This window comes from Rhamphochromis sp. 'chilingali' (genome assembly GCF_963969265.1).
Source record: "Rhamphochromis sp. 'chilingali' genome assembly, chromosome: 18".
In the NCBI taxonomy this organism is placed as follows: Eukaryota; Metazoa; Chordata; class Actinopteri; order Cichliformes; family Cichlidae; genus Rhamphochromis; species Rhamphochromis sp. 'chilingali'.
In genome coordinates, this window is record NC_137945.1 from 102,501 (window position 1) to 111,066 (window position 8,566).

At 43.8% G+C, this 8,566-nt stretch overlaps 1 long non-coding RNA gene across 1 annotated transcript; it reads left to right on the forward strand.

Moving 5' to 3' along the window:
- Nucleotides 1-3,901: 3,901 nt before the first annotated feature.
- LOC308385751 lies at nt 3,902-4,817 on the forward strand. Its single transcript, XR_013969626.1, has 2 exons — nt 3,902-3,982; nt 4,562-4,817. It is a non-coding gene; the product is annotated as an uncharacterized lncRNA (long non-coding RNA).
- The last annotated feature ends 3,749 nt before the right edge of the window (nt 4,818-8,566 follow it).

Here is an 8,566-nt window from a genome sequence, read left to right on the forward strand (position 1 = left end):
CTCAAGCGTCTGAGGTGGTAGAGACGCTGACGGGCCTTTTTCACCACGGTGTTGATGTGACAGGACCATGACAGGTCCTGTGTGATGTGAACTCCGAGGTATTTGAAGCTGTCCACTCTCTCCACTGGGCACTCGTTGATGACAGGGGTCTGGTAGTTCCTCTCCTGCTTAGTGCTGAAGTCCACTATCAGCTCCTTTGTCTTACTGACGTTTAGAAGGAGGTTGTTCCTCTGGCACCAGTTCTCCAGATTCCTAATCTCCTTCAGGTAGGCCGTCTCGTTGTTATCAGAGATCAGTCCCACCACGACGGTGTCGTCAGCAAACTTGATGATGGTGGTGGATCTGGTAGTGGCCACACAGTCATATGTGTACAAAGAGTACAGCAGGGGGCTCAGAACACACCCCTGGGGGGCTCCAGTGCTGAGAGTGGTGGAGGCTGAGACATGTCCGCCCATCCTTACTGCCTGTGGTCTGCCAGTTAGGAAGTTGGAGATCCACAGACACATAGATGAGCTGAGTCCCAGATGCTCCAGCTTGGTGGTGAGTGTGGAGGGAATTATGGTGTTAAATGCAGAGCTGTAGTCTATGAAGAGCATTTTAACATAATTCCCCCTTCTAGTGTCCAAGTGAGTAAGTGATGTGTGGAGGAGATGAGAGATGGCATCGCCTGTGGAACGATTTGGACGGTAAGCGAACTGTAGTCGGTCCAGTGTGTCTGGTAGTGAAATGATGAAGTCTCTGACCAGGCGTTCAAAGCACTTCATCACTACTGAGGTGAGGGCTACAGGGCGATAGTCATTGAGAGAAGCAGGGTGGGGTTTCTTCGGGACAGGAACAATGATGGACTCTTTGAAGCATGTGGGGATCACCGACTGAGATAGAGAGATGTTGAATATCTCAGTGAACACAGGAGCTAGCTGGTATGCGCAGTCTCTTAGGATACGACCTGGGATGCCGTCTGGTCCTGCTGCTTTCCTGGTGTTCACTCTCTTGAAGGCTTTCCTTACTTCATGCTCGGAGATGACGAGCACGTTTCCGGTGCTGGCAGTATCTTCCTGTCTGCAGCCGTTAGCGCCGCTAACACTAGCATTGTTGGAGTCCTTAGCTGCAGCCTCGAAGCGAGCATAGAAAGTGTTCAGCTCATCTGCCAGAGTCACGGCCGCGTTCGTCATACCGGTTGTTGGTGCTTTACAGTCCGTTATTGTCCTTAGTCCCCGCCACAGGCTCCTAGAGTCACTCTGTTGGAGTTGTGACTCTAGTTTCCTCCCGTAGCGCTGCTTCGCCTCTTTCACCGCCCTCCGCACGTTATATGACGCGGCTTTGTACGGGTCCATGTCCCCCGTCGTGAGTCCCATGTTGTAGGCAGCGGTGCGGGATCTCAGAGCGTCGCGGATGGTTTTATCCACCCACGGCTTCTGGTTGGGAAACGTTGTGATAGTCTTTGTCTCCATGGTATCATCCGCTAGTTTCCCGATGAATCCCACAACCGCTTCCGTAAACACGTTGACATCATCATCGGAGCTGTTTCTGAACATGCCCCAGTCTGCGTCATCGAGTGCGTCCTGTAACGCGGCCACTGATTGATCCGTCCAGCGCGCGACCTTCCTCTGAACCGGAACTTCCTGTTTCAGCCTTTGTTTGTATTTTGGGATGAGGAAGATGGCGGCGTGATCAGATTTGCCAAAAGGAGGGCGGGATTGTGCCTTGTAGCCGTCCTTGACCGTAGTGTAGCAGTGGTCCACTGTCATTTCACCTCTGGTGGGGCAGGAGATGTGTTGATAAAAGTTCGGCACTGCGCGTTTGAGGTTGGCGCTATTAAAGTCCCCCGTCACAATAAGCGCAGCGTCCCGGTGTTATGTCTGGTGCTGTGTGAGTGCCTCATGCAGCTCGCATAAGGCGGTGACCGTGTCCGCTTGTGGTGGAATATAAACGGCACTTATAATGACCGATGTAAATTCCCGAGGTAGATAAAAAGGACGACACATGATGGACAGTAGCTCCAGATTTGGTGTGCAGGAGCGTGTGAGAGGAACAACGTTCGCACTGTTGCACCAGTTGTTGTTCACCATTAAACACACGCCGCCTCCCCTTGACTTCCCCGAGTCCCGTGTCCTGTCCATGCGGTGAACCGAGAAGAACTCGGCCGGCTGGATGGCGTGGTCCGGCACCGCTGGGTTCAGCCATGTCTCGGTGAAGCAGAGGAGATTGCAGTCCCGAATGTCTCTCTGGAACTTTATCCTGGCCCTGAGGTCGTCAAGCTTGTTCTCCAGTGACTGGACGTTGGCGAGCAGGATGCTAGGCAGAGGTGTGCACGAGCTCTCAGCCTGTTCCTGACGCCGGCTCGCTTCCCTCTAGGCCGCCGCCGCTTCCCTTTGTTCTCCCTCAAGATCTCACTCGGCCAGCTCGGATCCGGAGTTAAAAACTTCGAATTGTGAGTACATTGTAAACCAATAGAAACAAGAGTGTCACTGTCATACCTAATGTACCCAATGGTGGTGATTTTGCCGATTTAGAAACGCTGAAAACTAACTTAAAAAACAAAGACAAAGAAAAAGTGGTCGGAGCAGTCGTGACGGCAGCCGACCTCACCGGCGCCATCTTTAAATCCAGACCTCAACCCCATAGAAAATCTGTGGCGGGAGTTGAAAGTCCGTGTTGCTCGGCGACAGCCCCAAAACATCACTGCTCTCGAGAAGATCTGCATGGAGGAATGGGCCAAAATACCAGCTACTGTGTGTGCAAACCTGGTAAAGACCTATAGTAAACGTTTGACCTCTGTTATTGCCAACAAAGGTTATGTTACAAAGTATTGAGTTGTATTTTTGTTATTGACCAAATACTTATTTTCCACCCTGATTTACCAATAAATTCTTTACAAATCCTACCATGTGGATTCATGGATTTTTTTTTCACATTCTGTCTCTCACAGTTGAAGTGTACCTCTGGTGCAAATTACTGACCTCTGTCATCATTTTAGGTAGGGGAACTTGCACAATCGGTGGCTGACTAAATACTTTTTTGCCCCACTGTATGTGTACTTGCGGTTCAGTCACAGGTACTTTTACTGTGAAGAGTATTTATGTAAACAGAAATGTGCTGACGAAACATGAAGAAGCGAACTTTGTCCCCTGACTCTGTCCTGAAGGCAGAGTGTTTCACCTCTACTGTCCACAGTTTCTGTCACCCACTGACCTTGTTTTGTTATAAACACCTGAATAAAGTTTGAAACGGAGCCAGAGGAAGTGACAGGAAGGAAATGGTCACATGACTCAGAATCTCACCTGAGATCTCTGAGGCTGTGTCCCAATTCAGGGTCTGCACGCTTGAAGTACGCATTTTGAGTGCGATTACGTCACCGCCACCGTCCCAATTCGAAGTGTACTTCAAATGCATACTCCAAATGCGCCGGCGATTTCCCCAAATATCAAGCGTGGTCCAGTGCATGCCATATATCCCACAATTCATAGCGCAGCGGTGGGTGTGGATAATTTTGCCGCAAAATACGGCAGAAGGGAGGAAAGTTTAACATAACTAATTGTCCGTCCTGAATCATTCTTATTAGGTAATGTTCAAATAATTTTATCATCCCAGTGTTTTCAGTGTGGGAGAAAGTACTCAGGGCCTTCAAGTTACACACTACACAGCAAATTCAAAAGTGTTAAATTTTTTGGTGTTAATAGTCTTCTTGCAAAAGTAGAGTTAATTTTACTCTAAGCAGAGTCACATTCTTTTAATGTAACTCTGAGGTGTAAAATGATAGTAGTTAAAATCGAGTGTTAAAAATGAGTGTTTCTCTGTCAAATCTGGAGGTGTTACAATGGAAACATTAACTCTTGACCTCTTAACTCTGAACTCCTACAGGGGCTATGACACCAACAGAGTAAATTCACAGACTCCGCCCCCAGCACGGCTCCAATCGAAGCTGAAGTGAAGCCGTTTCAGAACATTTTGCTCTACATATTTGAGTTGTTTGCCATGCTTGGTAAGTCATTTTTTCAAAGATTGTTTCAATTATTATTAGCTTTTACTTCTGTGGCTCTTTGGAGTTGAGACAAAGCTGTGTGAAAGGCATTAGCCATGTTGCTCGGTGATAGCATAATATTCTGTTTTAGCTAGCTGAAAGGTATTGTTTGCAGGCAAATACCACAGCCTTGAAAAAAGCTTGCATGTGAATTTTCAGTCAAACGTTTGGTCAAATACACCTAAAACAATGTCTAGAATGTGAAATGTTGGTATAATGGTGCTGCTTGAAGCCTGAAAACGATCGCCCATAAAAAAAAAACGAGCAAACAGCAGTAGCTGACGTCCTGACTGGATTCTACGTTAGAATTTAGATCCCTCCAGAGTTTTGTGCACACGGTTTAGGTAAAAATGAAAAAGGTTGAGGTTTTACATTTAGTTCAGTATTACCTGTTGCCTGTGTCCTTGTCTTTTGGGAAAATACTTTACACAAGTAATGGCTCAAAGAGGATTCCTTTTTTTTTTACTGTGCTGCAATTGTTTACTGGATTATTTGTGCCGTTAATTAGTGTCAACTAATTTTTATTCAATCTCCACACAGGATATGCTTGTGAAGATGGAATATGAGGGAGAGCAGAAGTGCGTTGAAGTTCCACAAAGTGATGAATGAAGGACATGCATATTGTATTGAAGAAATAAGTGATGAGAATGCTGTTATTTGCATTTACCAGCTCACCTATGTCAGACCTTTTGATAAACAAAATTCTAATGAAAGTGAGAACATGTATACTGTTACATCTTTCAGAAAATGTTTTGAAATTGTGGTGCACAGTTCAGAATAAATGTTTTTCAAAAACCATTGCATCTTTTTAGTAAATGTTTATTTCCAAAAGAAATTTCTAGAAGTTCAGAACAGTAAAGTTCCCGCTTTTTAGAATGAATTAGAAGATAACTCTTACGTAGTCAAACTAAAATACTCTTTGAGAGTTAATATATAAACTCTTAACACCAAGTGTTAAATTATCAACTCCAGACAGATTTGGTGTTTAACACTAAATCAGAGTTAACGTACCAACTCTCCAAAAAGAGTTAAATTAACACTCTCTGGTGTGGACCCATATAGACACTTTAATAGTGTTGAAATCAAATCCGACAGTGTTAATTTGGACATGCTGGATTTGCTGTGTATGAAAGGCAGCAACAAGTTTAATGTTCAGAAACCTAAAGTATGTATCAGGAGCAGAATGGAGCTAAAAATAAATGTTTGTTTCAGTTCTATGAAGCTTTGAGTATTTTGGATTAGTAGCACTGCTGTGTTTGTTGCATCATATTGCTGTGATTGTTTATATGTTTTATATATTCTGAGGTAAGTTGATCTACAGGGAGTGCAGAATTATTAGGCAAGTTGTATTTTTGAGGAATAATTTTATTATTGAACAACAACCATGTTCTCAATGAACCCAAAAAACTCATTAATATCAAAGTTGAATGTTTTTGGAAGTAGTTTTTAGTTTGTTTTTAGTTTTAGCTATTTTAGGGGGATATCTGTGTGTGCACGTGACTATTACTGTGGATAATTATTAGGCAACTTAACAAAAAACAAATATATACCCATTTCAATTATTTATTTTCACCTGTGAAACCAATGTAACATCTCCACATTCACAAATATACATTTCTGACATTCAAAAACAAAACAAAAACAAATCAGCGACCAATATAGCCACCTTTCTTTGCAAGGACACTCAAAAGCCTGCCATCCATGGATTCTGTCAGTGTTTTGATCTGTTCACCATCAACATTGCGTGCAGCAGCAACCACAGCCTCCCAGACACTGTTCAGAGAGGTGTACTGTTTTCCCTCCTCATAAATCTCACATTTGATGATCGACCACAGGTTCTCAATGGGGTTCAGATCATGTGAACTAGGTGGCCATGTCATTAGTTTTCCTTCTTTTATACCCTTTCTTGTCAGCCACGCTGTGGAGTACTTGGACGCGTGTGATGGAGCATTGTCCTGCATGAAAATCATGTTTTTCTTGAAGGATGCAGACTTCTTCCTTTCTTTTTTTTTTTTTTTTTTTTTTGTGTGTCCCGTTTGGATCTTTAGCCATCAGAATTGTTGTCTTAAGGCCAAGAAAGATGCCAAGCGGATTTATTTTACCAAGTGGATCATCATGGCCTTGCCATATTGGTCCATTTGATTGACCTTTATTATAATTATGAATTTATTTTATTTTCAGTTCCTACAAACGGGACAGACATGACTGGGGGATAGGACAGGGAGAAAGAATGAAAGAAAGAGAGGGAGAGAAAGAAAACCAAAGGGGAGAAGAGACGGTGAGAAGGGGGGAAGAACGAAAAAAAACAAAAAAAACAAAAAAAACACCTGGGTCACCTGTATGGAGAAAAAAAACAGAAGAGAAAGCAAACAACAAAGAGCAACATAATAAAAAAAAAAACGGCACCATCACAATAAACTAGCTAGCAGTAGATATCAGTAGATACTAAGTAATAAACGATATTGTGCAGCACGCAAGATAGACAGCGCACAATGTGCTATGAGGCAGCAGCCAAGAAAGCTTTAGTCCGCGTCTGTGAATACCCGTTGGTACACCTGTGTGCATACCTGTGTGGATCAGCATGCTTGCATTCCAAAGGTTTCTCCATGTAACGATCTGCTAGGGAGTGTGGGGAGCCACAGCCCCGTCCTCCAGGGTATGAAGCAGGTATGGAGGAGATCAAAACTCCAGACATCCAGAGGCCCCCAGAACACAAGAGACCAAGGAAGACCAACAGAGGGGCAGCCGCACCACTGTCCCAGAAAGAGCTGAGGAGAGTCCCAGATGAGGGCTCACTCAGCAGCCGCGGAGCAGAAGCCAGGGGTAGTTGCAGTGACGTGCCCGTGAGCTCCGCCGGCAGCCAGCTGTGCCTGAGTGACCGAGCCCCAGGCCGAGAGGCCGGGGGCACCCCACCTCCGAAGTGGCCCGAGTGAGCCCCAGGCTCCAGGCCCCGACAAGTGTTAAGATTCAATATTGAGGAAGGGTACAAGAGGTGATCGAAGAATAACCACACCGATCCGGCCGGGTGAAGTCAAACGATGATTTTAATGAACACACGTGTGGGAAGACAACTCTGTACGCAGACAGGAAGTAGTCTTCGACTTAATCAAAGCATGAACAGATATTTTATAGCATCAGGGTTTGTTTACTGACGCCCCTTCATGCGTCACCGGTACATTTTATACATAGATCAGATCAACATCATCATGACTTTTCACCTAGAAAATCATCTTCTATTTTCATGGCTTGGTACCTTCCGTTCTTATCTTAAAATGAATTGTTCCTCTTTCTTGCCGAGACAACAAGGACGGTTCCTCTAAATAAATTTAACTCTATGTGTGTGTCACGACCTCACATGCTCTTTGTGTCACCTCTTCACCTACTGTCTGTGTCTCGTCCTCAAATGCTCTTTCTCAATTCACCTGTTGCACTTCTGACCTTTTACCAGACCAGAGGCTCACTGAGACTATGTGTATGTCTTCTACTAAATAAATGTTTTAATCAAGAACCTCTACTTAAACCTTAATATAAAATGACCTGATATAAGTGTTTTGTAAGCATGCATTGCGATTCCTTCTATGGCTCCAAGTCACTTGCACAATAAATTGTCCGAACATCGCGCCGAACAAAGCTTCCGACCCCCAATTAATTGACCGAGCTCCAACTCTTTAATAAGCACAGATATGCATTGTGTATAAAATAGTCATAACTGCTTAAGGCCTTCTTAAAGCTATCTGTTACATTGTTAAAGCCTCGTCTTAGCCTGCGGCTCAAAATAACTATCTGCTTTCACTTCTGCATACAACTTCCTGTCAGCCTGCAACTCAGTCTTTCTGAAAGAGACACTGTTTAACCCCTGAATGCAATATAAACTCCAGATTTTATTATTAATGCAATGGTAATAATGACAATTATTTAACAATAGCAGTAAAATAATTTCCCTTCTCGACACTCCCTCTTTTGACCTCTGGAACACCAGAGGTCACAATACATTGTGTCCTCACGCAGACCCTTCTCTGGTGGTCTCGAACCTCGAGATCTCCAGGATCCTCGCCCCTCCTGTGGTCGCCGAGATCGATCTTCTGCAAAAGAAACAAAACACCTTTTCCTGCATCTCCCTAACTTATCCTATCTGGGACTCTTTAATCAAAAGCCTGATCCTAATTATCTTCTTAACTTATTGACTTGTATTTATGTATACTCTTCAACGTTACTCATCCCTTTAGAACTCTTTAAGCCCTGCTTTCACGTCCAGTTGCTCGCTCTATTTTTCCCTTATCTGATCATCAACATCCTGTGCACAAATTGTCGCTGCTGCAAGTTCCTCTACTCTAAAAGAAAACAACCACTTTAATCAATTAAGTTTAAGCATATAAGCAATTACTCCTGTATACATTTCATCATAGCTAAATGCTGCCTTGAAACAACTCCTATGTGTTAACACTAACTTCATTTTAAAACCTCACATTTCCTATGTTATCACCTGTTTTTGGTATAGCCTTTTTATTTCATTTGCTCCCTTTAATGTAACAATACCTTCTAATT